This window comes from Dasypus novemcinctus, chromosome 1 (assembly GCF_030445035.2).
Source record: "Dasypus novemcinctus isolate mDasNov1 chromosome 1, mDasNov1.1.hap2, whole genome shotgun sequence".
NCBI classification, from domain to species: Eukaryota; Metazoa; Chordata; class Mammalia; order Cingulata; family Dasypodidae; genus Dasypus; species Dasypus novemcinctus.
The window spans coordinates 62,434,119-62,454,122 of NC_080673.1; the positions used below are offsets into that span (position 1 = coordinate 62,434,119).

The window sequence follows — 20,004 nt, forward strand, 5'->3', positions numbered from 1 at the left end:
CCATGTGAGAGAGGAGCAGAGGATAGCTTAAGCACAAAGCCCCCAAGAAGCTGGGCCCACAATACAGCTTAAGAAGAGACAAGCCCTATGCCTGAGACCTAACAGGTGGGCCCCAGAGCTGGGCTCTGGGAGATGGTAGTTCTGGAGCAGAAGGGAGAGACCATGGCAGAGATTGGTGGCCATCTTTGCCACATGGCAATGGACTTTGGAGAGAAAATATCTCTGATGGTGTCTCAGTTTGGACTTTTCACAGTCTTGGAACTTTTACCCCAAATAAATCCCCTTTATAAAAGCCAACCAATTGCTGGTACTTGAAGTGGCAGCTCTTTAGGAAATTAAAACCCCACACAAAATACAAATTCTATAAAAACTAAAGATAAGAGGAAACAGACTTCTTAAAAACTTGCTTTGGAAATCCCATTTTCAGCTGCCTTACTAAATATAAATGCGTATGTGGCAGTTTGAGATTATTGTATGAATCCCAAAAAGAGAAAGATTATGCTTTTAAACTAATCTATTCATGTGGATGTACCATTTAATTGAATTTAGTTTGGTTGAGGGTTGTTTGATTAGATTACTGGATAAGATTGCTTTAGGGATTTTTCCTCTCTCTCTCTCTCTCTTTTTTTTTTTAATGTTACATCCAAAAAATATAAGAAGTCCCCATATACCTCCCACCCCCCTCACCCCAATCCTCCCACATAAACAACCTCTTCCATTATTATGGGACAGTCACTACATTTGGTGAATTGGACTATGTCAATGAGGTGTCTCCACCCTCTGCCTGGGTCTGATATAAAGAAAGACACAGAAAGAGACAGACACAGATATGGATAAATGAAGCAGCCATATTTGATACTGAAATGATGAGCGAAAAGACTCCAGTTTAGCCCACAACTGCGCTCCAAGGAGAGACACCCCTGAAAGGCTCAAAGAGCTGAGTACCAGGGAGAAATGAGCCATATGCCTGATAGCTTACAACTGAACTCAGAAAGAAAACAGAGCTGCTGAGACTGACAGAGGAGGCCTAATAAAAGATAAGCCATATGACAGGTTTACCTATAGATGCAGAAAGGTGGAGACCTCCTCAGAGATCAGTGGCCATCTTGCTTCACCACATGACAGCCAACTTTTGTGAGAAAGTACCATTTATGGTGCCTTGAGTTGACTTTCACAGCCTTGTAATTTAAAGCTTTTATCCCAAATAAATCCCCTACATAAAAGACAGTCCATTTCTAGTACTTTACATCAGCAGTGCTTTGGCAAATTAAAACAATATTTGCCAATTTCTTTTCAAGAACAGTTTACAAAACATGAGCATTATTACATAAAGCATGATTCCTTTCCACTTCAAGACATGGATGTTGCTTGTATTACACTTACTACAAGACATGAGAATTGTATTCTGTACACTCTGATTTCTTATAGGTAGAAACAGAAAATAGTCTATGTTCCAAATTAAAGAATTTAAACATACTCATTCAGATGTTCCTTTCTTTCCTCCTGGAGATATTTTTGGTAAGAACATATCACATTTTGGTAAGAAGCCTCTGTTATGGGTTGAATTGCTTTCCCCCAAAGTAGATATATTGAAATTCTAACCCACAGTTCCTAAGAATGTGACCTGATTTTGGAAATAGGGTCTTTTGGGATGGAATTATTTAAGTTAACATGAGGCCAAACTGGATTAGGATGGACTCTAATCCAAAATGAAATGCATCCTATGAGATGAGAAAATTTGGACAAAGAACAGACATAGGAGGAGAGATTCTATGTGATAACTGAGGCAGAGAAAGCCACAAATTGCCAGAAAACCACCTGAAGCTAAGAAGAAACATGGAAGGATTCTCCCTCATAGGTTTAAGATGCATGACTTGGCTTACATGTTGATATCAGATTTCTAGCTTCCAGAACTGTAAGACAATAAATTCCTGTTGTTTTAAGCCATCCAGTTTGCAGTATTTTGTTACTGCAGCCCTAGAAAACTGAAATAGACTCACTTCCAATTATAGTTAAATATTCATTTCAGATCCAATTCACTTCTTAATCTTATTTTCCTTAGTCTGAACTTTAGCTCATGATCTTGCAATATGTCTGAGAGAAATGATTTGTTCATTCCTGGTTTTTACTCCCCTTCCATGCTTCATTATCTCTCTTCTTTATCTTCCAGGGTGGGAATGGAAGGAGTAAGGATTGGGGTTCAGTGAAAGAAGGTGAAGCATTGTTTGTTTGTTTGCTTTTAATGTAATTATTCCTGCTGTTATTTCTTTTTTGTAGATTGGTATAAACGCATCTTTACAGAAGGTGTCTGTTTGTGAAATGTACATGTATTAATCAGCCAAAGGGGTGCTGATGCAAGAATTCTGGTGGTTTTTATAAAGGGTATTTATTTGAGATAGAAGCTTACAGTCACAAGGCCCTAAAGAGTTTGATTGAAGGGACCATAAGAGGTATTTTCTCACCCGAAGTCATTTCCCATGTATTGAAGCAAGATGGCAGGTGATGTCTGCAAAGTTTCAGCCTTCCTATTCCTTTTAAGTCTCCATGGGCCCAGCTTATTCTGATCAAGCTATAGGTGGGAGGGTTTGTCTTTTTCCTGGGCTTGGCTGCTCAGGGCTCTGGTCTCTGCAGCTGCAAACTATCAGGCAAATGGCTCAGCTCTGTCCCTGGGGTTCCAACATACAAAATCTCAGTTCTCATCTCTGCAGTGTCCTTTTTCTCTTTGAGTGTCTGCCCACCATGAGAGAGGGCAGGGATCTCAATGTCCTCCTGACCTGGTTGAATCAACGCCTCAATCTTTTTTGTTTTGTTTTTTGTTTTGTTTTTATTTTTTTCTCTCTTTATTTTTTAAAAATGTTACATTAAAAAAATATAAGTGGTCCCCACATAAACCACACCCCACTCACCCCACTCCTCCCACATCAACAACCTCTTTCATCATCGTGGCACATTCATTGCATTTGGTGAATACATTTTCGAGCACTGCTGCACCACATGGATAATGGTTTACATTTTATTTTACACTCTCCCCCAGTCCACCCAGTGGGCCATGGCAGGATATACAATGTCCCACATCTGTCCCTGCAGTACCACCCAGGACAACTCCAAGTCCTGAAAATGCCCCCACATCATATCTCTTCTTCCTTTTCCTACCCTCAACAGCTACCGTGGACACTTTCTCCACATCAATGCTACAATTTCTTCCATTACTAATCACAATAGTTCCATGCACAATATCAATAAGTCCACTCTAGTCCATACTCTATTCCTCCATCCTGTGGACTCTGGGATGGTTATGTCCCTTCCCCCTCTATATCTGGAAGGGCCTTAGATTCCACATAGATGATCGATACAATTCTCCTGCTTGCCGTTGTAGGCACTCTTGGCTCCCTGGTGTGGTGGTTCACCTTCTTCACCTCCCTGTTACCTGGCCAGGGTAAGTCCAATAATCCAGAGGGTAGCAGTTGCATGTCTGCTGAGGTTCAGAGCCTGGTTGTCACACAGTCAGTCCAGAGATTCACGTCTCCTGAGTATACTCCAACCCCAGTGCCAACCACAGACCCAGTAAAAGTGACAGAAGAGGCATGTGTAGAAAGGTCACATCTGAGTCCAACTCCATCACACTCAGGAACACAAACTCCAGAGTAGGGCCAACTGACATTGCACTGAACTCCAGAGTCATCTGCCATGAACATAGAACCTATGGGTCTCTCTAGCTCTCAGGAGAACAAGTACCTGGGTTTGTATCTACTTTGGCTGTCTCTGGGACCCTGCTGAGGTATGCATAAACATGACCCCTCTGATGACCTCCCGACTCTTTTGTGGAGGAATAGGAACACTCATCCACTGCTGGTGGCAATGCAGAAAGATACAGCCATTCTGGAGGACAGTTTGGGAATTTCTCAGAAAACTAGCTATAGATTTGCCGTATGAGCCAGCAATTCCACTGCTGGGTATATACACAGTAGAACTGAAAACAAGGACACAAACTGATATATGCCCACCAATGTTCATAGCAGCGCTATTCACTATTGCCAAAAGTTGGAATCAACCCAAATGTCCATCAACAGATGAATGAATAAATAAATTGTGATATATACTTGCAATGGAATACTACTCAGCTATAAGAAGGAATACAGTACAAACACATGTGATAACATGAATGAATCTTGAGGATCTTATGTTGAGTGAAGCAATCCAGGCATTGAAGGACAAATACTACATGACCTATCTGATTTGAAGTAAATAAATCAATCTTAATTTAATGAAGTAAAGGTGAACCCTCTGAATCTAATAAAACCTAATGTGTCCAGAGGAACAGACAGTTTAACAAGCACAAACAATATCTATTTGGAATTCATAAACAATACCAAACTACCACAGAAGTTATATGCTCTTGAAAGGTTACTGAGCATCTGTACAGTGAAAAATTGCCTAATATGGAAATGTGCTCTTAGGTAACTTTTTTCCTTTTATTTTATTCTTCAGTTCCTATCTCCAAGATGGGATGCCCATCTTCTCATCTTGTACAGTGCTTGCAATTTCTTCATGAGTTTTGCTCTCAGAGCCTTCTCACTAGATCAAGACCCTCTTTTTGAATTTTCTGGCAATGACTTTGAAGTCTACCAACTATTCTTAGCTTTGGGACTTAAGCTGATATTTTGGGTCTACAGGAAAACACAACATTTGTGAAAATACAGAGAAACAGGATGGATGTTTATTATTGCAGATTTAACTGAGACTGTCACCTAGGGGTACAGCCTGGTGATTAAATTCATAATAATAAAGTGTCATATGCTTGAAAATTGAAATGTACTCAACAAGGGATCTTTTAGCCAGTAAGTGAAGAAAGACAATGATAGAAAACACTGCACTCTGCAACATTGCTAAAAATAAAGTGATATGGGAAAGCCAATTAAAATATATTGTGCATATACATCATTTCAAATATATAAGCATTATTCTTTAGTTCAACATGATTATTGTGGAATGCAGTGTTCTAAATAATTGAATGATTTGAATTTTGAAAATAACCAAATTTGTGAAGTCCTGTTTTAAATAATAAAATGAAGTAATATATACTTAGCATATGAATGATATTAAATGTTGTTTGAGGATGATTCTGAAACTACATATTTCAAGAACACTAAAGAACACTACATTAACTAACCTAACACTGAAGTTCCCCATTTGATTATTTTGGTTGTTAGTTTACACAGGATAAAGGGAAGCTGAATTTGATAGACTAGTCATAGCTGATTTTGTAAACTACCTGATTAGTTTAGGGTTTCACTCTCAATATGATCCTAAATTATCTATCTATCTACTATCTATCTACCTAATTTGTCATTTATCTGTCATCTATCTCATTCTCAAATATTGTATTATATATGTTCATTCATAATTAGGCTACTTTTTAGTAAATTTTATTTAAAGAAAAATGACGATTTTCACACTAGAAAGTAGGTTTGTATCTCTTACTTTCCTTGAATTGAGTCCATTCTCCAACAAAACTGGGGCAACCCAGAGAGTTGTAATTCCATAATTAAGGAATTTGGGCAGAAATCTGGAAACCAACTCCATTCAAGAGGGTATGGTTTTACTTAAAATCAATACTAGGATTGATGGTACAGTGAAAATTCTTGAGTTATGTTTCAATGAGCAATTAATTATTTTGATTAAGCCCACAGAATACCTATCCTGAAACCTATGCTTTTGACCATGATGAGTTCAAAATTAGAAGAATTTTCCTGTTAATTCTATACATCCATTTAGGATTCTACAAAGTGATGAAGTAGAAGCAACTATTATTTCAAGTGAAATAAATGCAATTGACTCTAATGTGCCTTTCTTGGTTTGATTGTAGTTTGTATAAAAGAGCCTTTGCTAATTATCAAAGGATCCTGTATTCCAGATAATTTAGTTAAGAAGCTCACTCTAACATTTACTCTTCTGCTTTTGATATATTTTAAGTGAATTGAATCTTGAATTAAGAAAAAGTTCCCCATATGTTCATATTAATTTGCAAATGATTTTAATAGATAAAATTTCAAATAAAATGACTGAAATTTTGTATTCAGATTTGTACCAGAGAAATATAGTTATACCTTTATCTATATTCAGCATCTGTATCTCTACCTTAACCTATTGTTGGAAAGATAAGTAGATAAAATTTTTTCTTCTCTGGGCAACCTCAACTTTTGCTTGTACAGCCTTCAACTGATTGCATGAGACCTACCTCCAATGTCAAGAGTAATATTTACTTAAAAGCAACTGATAATAGGTGTTACTCACATCTACAAAATGCCTTCACAGCAACACCTACACTACTGTTTGATTCAATAACTGGGTGCAATATTCTAGCCAAACTGACTGTTAAAATTAACCATCACAAGATTTAAATTTAAAAATGTAATGTCTGTTTTGGCTGTCACAGAAGCCAAAGAGAAAAATGAAGCAGAATCTGGAAGAAGTGTACTTGCCTTATTCAATGCCATGTCCCTTCAAATTACTAGCTGTACCACTTGAGAATGGTACATTCAATCTATTTCTCACTTTTACAACTTCCTTAAGAGAAGTTATTCATTTCCTCTAAATTCCAGTGTGCTATAACTTTCTTTTTAACATTGCAGGGACATTATATATATGAATGCATACAAAGAGCTTAACACAATGCCTGGTTATTTTAATTACTGTTTATTGTTTATCTTATGATTGTTGAAATAATTTTTCAAATGGGAGTTATTTCTAAAATAGTTATTATTACTCTTTCTAACAGATTTATTAACTGAATGAATCATATTTGGAAAGAATTATCAAAGATTTACTAGATAATAAGGGAAAACATTTTATGACCAATAACTAGCACTATGCTTTCTTAGATTTTATTTAGTTTATGCTATATGTGCATTGAATTGAACCAAATTTTATAGCATCTTTTTTATCTACTGTGTATGGTAGCAAGGTGAAAATCCCACATCCTTTCAGAAGTCACTTGCTCTAAATTGTGTAATGAAGTCATACTGTTTCTGAAAAATTTTCTACTCAGTATGCTGTTGGGTAATCTTTCTCCTCAGTCTGTATTTGTCTCTAAGCTTGAACTGTTGTTTGTTCTGGTACTACTCACCATCTTAACTAGTGCCAGGGGGCATATAGGGAAGGCCTATTACCCAGGCTAAACAAATACACAGCTTTTCTTTTTCTCATAAAGCAAGTCAATATTAGTGTATGTGTGTATGTTTGTGCGTGTGGTAGAAGTTATTTGAAAAGATTATTCAATTGAACATAACCCATAATCACAAATAAAAATATTTTGCTTTACACAAGAATATTTTCTCAAGGTTCCTAACATTTTCTCCCTTAAAGGTTCACATACCTGCCACCCTTCTACTCTCTATCAAATTCTCATGAAATGTGCCTATAAACCCATAAAGAATGGTAGTAATTTCCAAGTTTGTCTTTCTTCCTTACAACCTCCCATAATTTTAAACCATTTAGCGTTCCTTCTAGTCAAGGCCTGTCAGTAATGTCTATTTACTATGTATATTTATACAAAATATCCTGCTATTTGATATCAATGGGAACACAAATGGTCAAAATTTCTCCAAGTTAGATTTCTTTTGTTCAGTGTGAAATGTTCCTTTCCACTCAGTCACAGAAGAAATGCTGGCATTAGCTTTACTTCTTCAAGTTTTCTGAGTGAGCTATGCAAATCTTCAAGAAGATACATTAAATATCATATTAGTAAGGTAACAGAAGTATATAAATTTTGAGTGAGGAAGTAAATCCTTCTTCAGTTAAGGAATTTTTAAACCACAACATGGAGAAGGTTAGCTTTAATTTTCATTATGCTACACTTTAGGGTTTGTTGGAATAAACAAATAACTATGCATGTATGGATATTACTTCTTTTAGCTTCTCAGAGTCAATGATCCAAGATTGACTTTGATCTTTTGCTGAGTGTCTATTAGTCAGCTATAAAAGGTGCTGCTGCAAAGTACCAGAAGTCTGTTGGCTTTTATAAAGGTTATTTATTTTTTATAGAAGCTTACAGTCACAAGGCCCTAAAGAGTCAAACTCAAAGTCACTTCCTCACCACACTGTTGCCACATGTTCAAGCAAGATGGCAGGCAATGTCTGCCAAGGTTCAGTCTTCCTTCATCCTTGTAAGACTCCATGGTCCCAGCTTCTTCCAATCTCAGCTGTAGGCTGGGATAAGGCTTGTCTCTCTCCCTGGGGCTTGTTTCTTTCCTGGATCAGCTGTTCTGTTCTCTCCACAAGGTTAGCTGTAGACTTTCAGAGCTATCTCTCTTCCCAAGACCTCTGTGATGTCTTCTCTTGAGCTGTCTCTATTCCTTTGCATTTTTTTCCTGTGTTATTCTTCTCTGTGTATCTATGTCTCCTGTGTAAGAGTTTGTTTTATTAGCCCCCCAAGGAGGCCTGGAATGCTATACTGCATTGTACTTTAATGATGTGGTTAAATAAAAACCCTAATCTTAATATAATTTTATCAGTTGTCTCAGCTGAATCTAATACAATCAAAGGGTTATCACAACAAGAGGGACAGACTAGTTCAAAAATATAATCTATATCTCTTTTTGGAATTCATAAATAATATCAAATTATTTGATATTTTTTATGTCACAAAAATGGAATTTTATAATCACTTCTGAAGAAAAGAAAATACACATTATTCCTAACTCTTTCTTGTGCACAAAGTACACTTTATTGAATAGTCATGAAAGAATTGAAGATAACTATAACAACATAAGAAATAAATGACATAGATGAGTCTCTTCGTAATTTAAACACATTTTCAGTACTTATATCTTTTGAAATATATACTACCTCCTTTGTCATATCATTTTAGGTTTTCCTCTGAGAAAGAGGATATTTAATCTTCTTTAAACTATATAATCTCTTTAAAAGCTCATAATTGTGAAAAGTTAGTTTTGTTACCCACATTATATCTATGACTAAACTGAGAATTCAAATGTTTACCAAATTTGTCCATACTCAAAGAGTTAGTATATTGTGGACCAAGAATTTGAAACCAGGATTGTTTGACTTCAGAAGCCTGTAAAACTGTAATTATGCTAGAATATTTTACAAATTTTAATTATTTTATTTCTTCAAACCAAAATTTTCCAAGTTACATTTAAATAATTTATTCAGGTAATAGGCAAGTATAACTTGTGAACACAGTTTTTCCAACTCTGTATGCTTGGGCTTTGGTTGTTCCCTTCTGCTCTTCTCATTTTCACATAAAAACTATATTTTAATAATATTTTAAGAAAAACATACTTACAAATTATCATTTTGTAATGGATATCTTACATGAGCAAAATTTGAAAAGAATGAAGTGGTATGATTGTGCATTTTTGAATAAGTGTGGCAGAAGAAGTTGATAGCTAAGAAGACCATTACTGATAAACCTACATTTTAGCCAACTCTTCTTAAGGAAACTTAAAATTTCTCTTTCTGGTTAACAGATATTGAGGAGTTGCATTCTATTTTGGAAATATATTTGCAATGTACTCTATGATTTTATAATCACCAATAAGTAGGAATAAATAAAAACACACACATATCAGTATTTTCTTCTTGCTGGTCAGTGAGAAATCTTCCTTTTATTTTTTGTTGAGAGTAGATGACTGACTGTCATTATTGGCCTTAGGCAAAGCAAATAAAGTTTTGCTTTATTGATCGGCATAGTATGGACCTACTTAGGTTTACAGAGAGCTTGAATAAATTGTCAATATTTAAAAAATCAATAAATACACAAAAAACAGGTTAACTGTTTTTTTTTAAATCTTTTGGATTAGAGTCTCCAGCAATATCAAATTCTCTGTTGTGATGAACTGCATGCTTTATTGATATAGAATTGAAATACTATATCAGTCACAATAAGACAATTTTAAGTGTGAAAGAAATCATAGTAAAAAATATGCCTAATAATAGGCAGAAGTCAGAACTATCTCAAGAAAATGAAGATATATGATTATCCTAGTTATGAAACTTACAGTCATCAAAGTCCCTCTTACTTCCTATTGACTACCAGATTTTGAAGTCAAGTGTCTGTGGTTATTACATTATTTTATTGCTAAGAGTGAAGGAAAATATTTTCCACATCTATTTTTCAAAGTAATTGGAGAAACAAAATATATATTGAGGGGATTTTTTCCTTCAAGTTTCTATATATTATCTTTACCAAACAGTATTAATCTACATTATTTCCAATAGCACCTCATTAATAATATTTACTTTGATAGTTCTGTGAATATATTGATTCTAATTTTAAAAATATTCCATTTTATTGTTATTATAATTATCTAATAAATATAAGAATCTGAAAAAGCAACTTGTTTTGGAAAGAGTAGTATTTAATAAAATTCTTCAAAAGACAACTGTGAAAAGGTGGTTTTGAGTTTTGAAAATTCTAAATCATTAAACCTATTATTGGATGCTAACCTGAGGGCACAAAAGAAAATACTAAATCTGTATTTAAGAATACCAAAAGGATAATAATAGCTCACAGAAAAACATAAAGTAGGCACTTGAACATATTAATTTTGTACTTTTAAAAGAAAAAATCCTCTTTGAAATTTTTCATAAGAATTTAGTAAAATATATAGCTATATTTTACTAAAGTAAGTTTTATACATTTTTCCTCCAGAAATGCATAGATTCTTTGTAGAATGAAAATAAACAGATATCTTGAAGAAAGATTTGAGGGAAGATTACCAGTAAGTAGTCCAATCTATAGAGAGAAGCTCTGAGAGTCAATATTCTAGTCAAGATAAACTTGTGTCATTTTTTATTTGTATATCAATACTAAAGTTTTCAATGATAAATTCAGCATTATAATCTTCCATTCACTTTGAGTGGACTTGAATGATTCTCAGTCAGGTACAGAGACTCAGCAGTGCAGCAAGAGCTTTTTAAAAGTTCAAGCAGTAAATATAAGGGATAGCTTAAAAACATAACATCAAGGGTTTCAAATTTAATCCACTAAACTGGCTATCTACTTTAGATATCAAACATGGAGCGTCTTACTGGCTTACTCCTAAATGGTTATAAAAACCTAACAATGAAAGGAAAACTTAATACGGCCAATCTGAAAATCTTGAAATAACAATATGTGGAATATAAAAAAAATCACATTATGTTATAGATGTTACATGGATACAGTGGTATAACTCTGTCTACATATATATGTAAGGGTATACATATAAATGTATACATATAGTATCATATATATATAAGTGTATACATATAAGTGAATATGTATAGTATTTTCATGTGGTTATATATGTATATATACAGATGGATATGTTAGAAGTAGGATCAGAAAAAATTCATTTCCACTCTGTACCAAAATAATGCATGCCGAGAACCATTTTACTTTATAGAGAAAATCCAACAGCAAAGCCTACATAGATAATATGCACAAAAATGTAAAGCCTAGTTTGTGCTCTTTTTTCCCCCAGACATGTCTTATTGACCTGCAAGATGAGGACTTAGAAAATTCTTTCAAAACTATCACAAAAAAACTTCTAATTTAATTTGCTAGATTCACAATTATATCCCTCAATTGCAAAATTGAAAGTCTTGTGTGATGTAAATGTTGTATTTGAGCTTGATCTAAAATACAGGTTTAAATTGTTGAATTTTTAAAGCCTTATAAGATTTATTTTATATTGGTGTGCATAGAAATAAAGAAATATATATTAATAAGATAATATTTTAGTGTATTATTCTACTTCCCTCCCTTTAACCTACTTCGGATTTTTGTCTTTGAGGTAGGAAAATATTCAGTATCTGTTAGTTATAAAATGTTATAGAAAATGCTATTAATATATGACTAAAGAGTTGCAGAGCTGGCCTTTCCTTATCTTTCCTTGCAAGCTTTTAAAATCAGTTTGGGGCTTTCTGTTCTTTGAACTAAAATTTAATAACATGCTTGTAGAAGGTGAGGTCCCAATCTAAGAACATTTTTCCTTGAGAAAGTTGAATCTGTATATCCTAATTTTAACTTCCAGTCTAGTTTTTAAAACTTTTTTGATATTTTGACTTTTTAGTTAGACTAATATTGTGTAAATTGAATTAGATGCTACCAATATGGAACACATTATATATAGTTCTATTATTCAATTTGCCAGTATATTGCCTGAATTTTAAGTTATTCAATGACTAAAATATTTTTTTCTGATAAAAATAATATACTTAACATTACTTTTTTACATAATTGTTATTCTGCAGTTTTATAAAGACAATGAGAATATCAATTGATTTACCAAATATATGATTTAAAAGAAAATAAAATTCATTTACTCCATTACAATATTTGTTACCTCTTTGTTTATAACACTAGATAAAAATAAAATGTACATTTTAAATATGTATTTACAATGCAAATATCCAAAGTCTCTAAATTACTATTTTTAAAGGATTATGGTGTGCCTAATGCATTATAGTTATAGTGTTGTATGTGTAATAATGCAGATAATGGAGCCACGCTGCCTATATTTCAATCCAGTTTTTATACGTGAAGTAAAAAAAAATGAAGTGAATATCAGATTTATGATAACGCATATTTAAACAAAAAAACATTTTAATTATTTCAAATCAATTCCCATTTAACCACAAAAATATGCCTTCATTTTTATTTAGGTATTTCTATCTTATATATCCAATATTTTGCTTTATACTCCATTGATATCTTTAGAAATAAATGCAGGCCAAACATATTGAATATTATGAGTAAAAAACAATCTAAGTTTTATTGTTTAAACATTCTCCAAGTGAATATCTTTAAAATGTACAAATATTCATGATTTTTTTCTAAAGACTCTGTTTTTTTTCTTTGTTTGTTTTATATAATCTCTCAAGTGTTGCATGCCAGAAAAAGCTTCATGGTTATCTCATGCACATAAAGTCATAGAACAGATTGTATAAAACTTCAGTTAAAAGAATACTTGAGCCAGAAACTCCAGTCATAGCCTTTTAGTTTAACTTTAAAGTTCATATCTAAACACAATAGTCTTTAATATAATTTTCATTCCCGTTTCCACTTGATGTTATTCCCAATCACTCAGTTGCATACTGCCTCATTATTATTAACCTGCATGCTATTCTTGTTGTTTGATTTGTCACTCCTGTAGTCTCCTGGTACTTACTTCATTGCTTATATTATATGAACAATAATTTCTATATGACTAATTATTCTTTTTATTAACTTTTTAAAATATATTTTTATTAGAGAGGTTGTGAACTTACAAAACAGTCATGCACGTATACGTAATTCCCATGACACTCTTTCACCAACACACTACATTGTTGTGAAATATTTGTTACAGATGAGATAATAGTATCAGTCTCTTACCACTAACTATGGTCCATAGCGTACATTTGGTTTATTTTTTCAATAAACCCCTATTACTGACACAGTACAACTTTGGCATCAATGCAAGAATTTTACAGTATTGCTAACTATAATCCATAGGTTATACTAATTGTCTTTTTCCCTTGCTTCTCCATATTCTCACCACCTTGCAGTAGTGATGTACATTTGTTCTAGTTCATAGAAAGACATTCTTGTATTGTATAATAAACAATTCTCATCCACCTCTGGATTCACTATGTTATTCTGTCCCTAGATAATTCTCTTTCTTTCAATTGACATTTACATCCCTGGACTACCCTGCTCAGCTACAATCTCATTTATAAACCAGCTGTGTTAGTTCTACTCACTACAATGTGTTGCCATCAGCTCTACCCACTTCTATACATTTAAAATCAAGTTAATTAAAATTTTAACATACATTTAACACCACTACACCTTCTCAGTCTTCCTCTGACCTCCTAAAAACCTATAATCTAGGTTTTAAACCCATGCTTTTATTCTTTGTATTTAATTCGTATTATTGAGACCATGAAATATTTGTCCTTTTGTGTTTAAAATAATGTCAAGATACATACATATTATAATATATGTCCCAATCTCATTTTTTCTTACAGCAGCCTAGTACTCCATTGTATGCATCATATTTTGTTCATCCATTCATCAATTGATGGGTACATGGGTTGTTTCCATCTTTTGGCAATTGTGAATAATGCTGCCATGGACATTGATATACAAATGTCTGTGTCACCATTTTCAATTTTTCTAGATATATTCTTAGTAGGAGAATTGTTGGATAATATGGAAGTTCTATATCTAGTTTCCTGAGGAACCACCAAACTGTCTTGCATACAGGCTGCACCATTTTACATTCCCACCAACACGGAAGGAGAGTTCCTATCCTCTCCAGCCATTATGTTTTCTGCTTTTAAATAATGACAAATCTGTGCAGTGTGAAATGATATTTCATTGTCATTTTCATTTACATTTCCCTAATAACTAGTGATATTGAATATTTGTTCATGTGTTTTTTGTGCATTTGTATTTTCCTTTTTGGAGAAATATCTATTTAAATCTTTTGCCCATTTTTCAATTGGATTGCTTGTTCTTTTATTGTGGTGTGGTATGATCTCTTTACATAGAATGGAAATTGAACTCATTTTGGTTATATTGTTTCCAAATATTTTGTTCCATTGAGTGGGCTGCCTTTTCACCTTCTTGGCACAGTCCTTTGAAATGCAAAAGGGTTTAAGTTTGAGGAAGTACCATTTATCCATGTTTTCTTTCATTGCTCATGCTTTCAGTGTAAGGTTTAAGAATCCAACACCTATTACCAGGTCTTGCTTTTTATTCTGCTTTTTGGTTGTAGATTTTATAGTTAGGCCTTTGATCCATTCAAGTGAATTTTTTGTATGTAATGAGACAGGGGTCCTCTTTCTTTCTTTGGGCTTTGGATGTCCAATTCTTCCAACACCATTTGTTGAATATACAGTTCTGTTCCAGCTAGGTGGGTGTCAAAAATCAGCTGACCATTGAGGTGAAGGTATGTTTCTGAACCATCAATTCAGTTTCATTGATCTATTTGTCTATCTTTATGCCCATACCATGCTGTTTTTTACTAAATTCTGTAACTAGATAATATAATTTAAAGTTTGGAAGTGAGAGAGCCCTCCATCTTTTCTCTTCCTTTATAAGATATTTCTGGCTATTTGGGGCAATTTACCCTTCCACATAAATTTGATAATTGTGTTTTCTACTACGTTAAAAAAATTGGTGAAATTTTTATTGGAATTGCAATGAATCTGTGTATTAATTTGGATAGAAATGACATCTTAATGATATTTAGTCTTCCAATCCATGAGCATAGAATGTTCCTTCATTTATATAAGTCTTCTTTTGCTTCTTTTATTAATGCACTGTAGTTTTCTGAATAAAAGTGCTTTACCTTCTTTTTAAAGTTTATTCCTACATATTTGATTATTTTAAATGTTGTTATAAATGTAATTTTTTCCTAGCCTCTACCTCAGATTGCATATTACTGGTGTATAGAAACACTACTGATTTTACATATTAACTTCATATCCTCTCTACTCTGCTAAAATAATTTATTATCTCTAGCAGCTTTGTTGCAGATTTTTCAGGACTTTCTGGTATATCTTCATATCATCTGGGAATAGCAAAAGTTTTGCTTCTTCATGAGTTGGATGTCTTTTATTTCTTTTTCTTGCCTGATTTATCTAGCTGGAATCTCTATCTCTACATTAAACAACAGTGGTGACAGTGGGCATCCTTATCTTGCTCCCATATTACCTGGAAAGCTTTCAGAATTTTATCATTGAGTATACTGTTTGCTGTGAGTTTTTCATATATGATCTTTATCATGTTGAGAAAGTTTCCTCCAATTCCTATCTTTTGTAGCATTTTTCTCAAGAAATAATGCTGTATTTTTTCAAATGCCTTTTCTGTGTCAATCAGTAGGGTCATGTGATTTTTCTTCTTTGATTTATTAATGTGGTGTACTGCATTGATTGATTTTCTTTTGTTGAACCACCACTGCACGTCTGGTATAAAACCCTCTGGATCATGATAAATAATTCTTTTATTTTTTATTTTTAATTAATTTAAAAAATATTTATTTTTTAAAGATATTTAAATTACACAAATGTCACATAAAAAATATAGGAGATTCCCATATGCTCTAGTCCCCACACCTCCCACATTTTCCCAAATGAACAACATCCTTCGTTAGTGAGGTACATTGACTGCAATTTATGAGCACATTTTGTAACATTGCCACTAAGAGTGGATCAAAGTTTACACTGTAGTTTACATTCTCTGCTACCCAATTCTGTAGGTTATGGCAAGATATATAATGGTCTGCATCTATCATTACAATGTCATTTAGAACAATTCTCAAGTCCTTAAATGCCCCCACATCACACCTGTTCCCTCCTCTAAATAACTATCTAAATAATTCTTTTAAAGCATTGTTGGATTCAATTAGTATTTTTTGAGGATTTTGGCATTTATATTCATTAGGCAAATGGGTCTGTAATTTTATTTTATTTTTGTAGTATCTTTATCTGGCTTTGGTATTAGGACAATATAGGCTTCACAGAATGAGTTGGTTAGTGGTCCTTTATTTCAGCTTTTTGGAAGCATTTGAGTAAGATTGGTATTAAATCTTTGAATGCTTGGTTGAACTCATCCATGAAACCTTCTGATCCTAGGCTGTTCATTTTGGCGTGTTCTTTGATAACTGTTTCAAACTTTTTACTTATGCTTTGTTTTCTTGGGGTCTTCTATCTCTTCCAGGGTAGTGTAGGTTGTATGTATGTTCCTAGAATGTTTCCATTTCATCTATTTCTTCTAGTATGTTCATGTACAGCTATTCATAGTATCTTCTTATGATTATTTTTATTTCTGTGGTCAAAACAATACTGTCCTCATTTTCATTTTTAAAAATTTCTTTTTCTCTCTTCTTTAGTCTAGCTACATGTTTGTTGATATTGTTATTCTTCTTGAAGATCCAACATTTGGTTTTGCTTATTCACAATTTTTTTTCCTCAATTCTGTTTATTTCTGCTCTGATCTTTGTTATTTCATTCCTTCTGTTTGGTTCGCAAATAGTTTGCTGTTCTTTTTCTAGTTCTGTCAGCTGGTAGCTAGGTTATTGATTTTGACTCTTTCTTCTTTTTAAATGTAAGCACTGAGGACTATAAATTTCACTTTCAACACTGCCTTAGCTGCATTGCATAGTTTCTGATATGCTAGGTTCTTGTTTTCATTTATTTCAAAATATTTATTTCTCCCACAATTTCTTCTTTGACCCACTGATTACTTTAAAGTTTGTTGTTTAATCTACATATAATTGTGAATTTTCTTTAGAATTGTCTGTTGTTGATTATTAGCTTTATTCTATTATGATGAGAGAAAGTGCTTTGTATAATTTCAATCTTGTTGAATTTTTTGAGGTCTCCTTTGTTAAACAACATATAGTCTATCCTGGAAGAGATCCATGAACATATGAAAAGAATGTATATGCTGCTATTTGGGAGCGCAGTATTCTGTATATGTTATTAGGCTTAATCCATTTTTTCCTAGTATTCAGGTTCTAGGTTTCTTTGTTTATTTTCTGCCTAGATATTCTATTTGATGCTGAGTGTTGAATTGAATTCTCCAACTATTGTTGTAGAGACATCTATTTCTCCCTTTAGTTTTGCCAGTGTTTCCCTCATATAATTTGGGTCATCCTCATTAGGTGCATATACATTTCTGATTGTAATTTCTTCCTGGTGAATCGTCCATTTTATTAATGTATGTTGTCCTTCCTTGTTTCTAATAAAAGTTTTGCTTTTACAGTGTATTTCATTTTATATAAGTATAGTAACACGAGTTTTTGTTTGATTGATTGATTTTTGGTTACTGAATGTGTAGAATATCTTTTCTCAGCCTTTCACTTCCAATCTAGTGGTATTCTTGTGTCTCAGGTGAGGCTTTTGTACACAGCATATAGATGGCTTATATTTTCTTATCCATTATGAAAGTCTGTGTCTTTTGATTAGAGAGTTTAAACCATTAATATTAAATGTTATTACTATAAATGCAGTTATTACTTCACCCATTTCACCACTATCTTTATACATTTTTACTTACCTTTACTTATATAATCTTCATTTCTGAACTTTCTTCCAAGCCTCTCTCTCCTGTCTTTTCTTTTCAGCCTGTAGTACTCCCTTTAGTATATCTTGCAAAACTGGTCTTTTGGTTATAAATTCTCTCAGTTTCTGTTTATTTGTGAATATTTTAAACTCACTCTGATTTTTTAATGAGTATTTTGCCAGATAAAAAAATTATTGGCTGGCTGTTTTTCTCTTGCAGTGTCTTAAATATATCATACCACTGCCTTCTTACTTCCATGATTTCTAATGAGAATTCAGCACTTAACCTTATTTGGAATCTCTTGTGTATGATGCATCACTTTTCTCTTGCTGCTCCCAAAATTCACTTTGTCTTTGACATTTAACATTCTGTTTAGTGTCTCAGAGTAGGTCTACTTGTGGATTTATTTAAATGGGAGTATGTTGTGCTTCTTGGACATAGGTATCTATGTCCTTAAATAGGGTTTGGAAATTCTCTACAATTATTTCTTCGAATATAACTACTGCCCCTTTTCATTTCTCTTCTTCTTTTGGGACACCAATGACACATATGTTTGCACATTTCTTTCTGTCATTTAATTCCCTAAGACCCTGTTCAATTTTTTTAAAATATGGAAGCCTTCATGGATTTGCATCTCATCCTTGCACAGGGGCCATGTAATCCTCTCTGTATCATTCCAATTTTAGTATATGTGCTGTCAAAATGAGTGCTAATATTCATGAAATTTTGCCTTTTTAACTAGTGCCATTATATTCTACTCACCAAATAAGTTTTTAGTGTCATTTCACTTTATGAAGAACGTGTTAGAAAAGTAACATATTTTAACATAAAAGTTACTTGGCTTTTGCAAAATTCAGTTAATTTAAATGCAAAAGGCACCTTACTTCTGGGTATAATCAAAGTTGAAGAAAAAAACAAAAGACTGGTCAATTAATTTATCACAGAAATTAATTAATTCTCCAAAATTTCTCTGAATTATTAAGCCAATAAGTCAATGTTAAAGCTGATTTTACTTACTGGTATGATGGTTAGGTATACCCAGTTATTTGTCTCTGTAATCATTACTATTTTAGATAACTTAGATAAATTATTCAAGCCCAATATTCTGAGATCATTTTAAACAGATTTCAGGGCTGGATCCTGAAAGATGACAGAAAAACAAATTATTTTGGTAAAGAAAACATTGACTCACCCGTATTTCAATGACTAGCAATATTTTCAGTGAAAAATTTTGGTTATATATCATTATGCAAAAAATAATAATTTCATCCTTTTTGTTTTTTCAATTGTTAAGTTTTAACTCCAGACATAACCTAGCTCTGAGATCACTTGCAACATTTACTTATAGGAATATTGCCTGGGTTAGTAACCATTTTAATGTAGTAAATTCCCCATTTGTTTTAAAATTTAAAAATTATAATTTATATTAACTCTTCTAGTGATTTTTCTTTGCTCAAAACGTAGCTCTCTGTATCTATTGATTTAATTTGAGAACATTAGACCAATTAAGATTATCATTAAAAAGAATTTTGCATGTTATATTTATCATCCTTGCAGATTTATGAGCAAAAATTGCTATGGGATCTGTGTCTATAATTTTTTAAGATCTGCAGTAATAGAAAATCGAAGGAGATTACTGAGGCATCATTCAGATTATAAATTCTTAATTCAGTACCCTAGGACACTGAATTGTTTTGCCTTTCATTACTCATTTGCTCCAGAATCTAACATTGTATAACTAAAAATGAAATGGATTTCATAGCTTTTTTCTTACAAATCTTGTCCTCATGTTTCTAGACAGCAATATTTTAAACTGAATGGAATAGAAATTTTTTATATTTCTAAAAAATATAGTAAAATTATCATCTAATTATTGTTGACTGTGTACAACTTGTGGAAATTACAATAGGTGAAAAAGGCAATAAAGATAAGATCACTGA

The 20,004-nt window shown here is 32.9% G+C and overlaps 1 non-coding gene across 1 annotated transcript; it reads right to left on the bottom strand.

Moving 5' to 3' along the window:
• Window positions 1-18,668: 18,668 nt before the first annotated feature.
• On the bottom strand, window positions 18,669-18,774 carry LOC111765647 (U6 spliceosomal RNA). Its single transcript, XR_002797940.1, has one exon. It is a non-coding gene; the product is annotated as a U6 spliceosomal RNA (small nuclear RNA).
• Window positions 18,775-20,004: the final 1,230 nt, after the last annotated feature.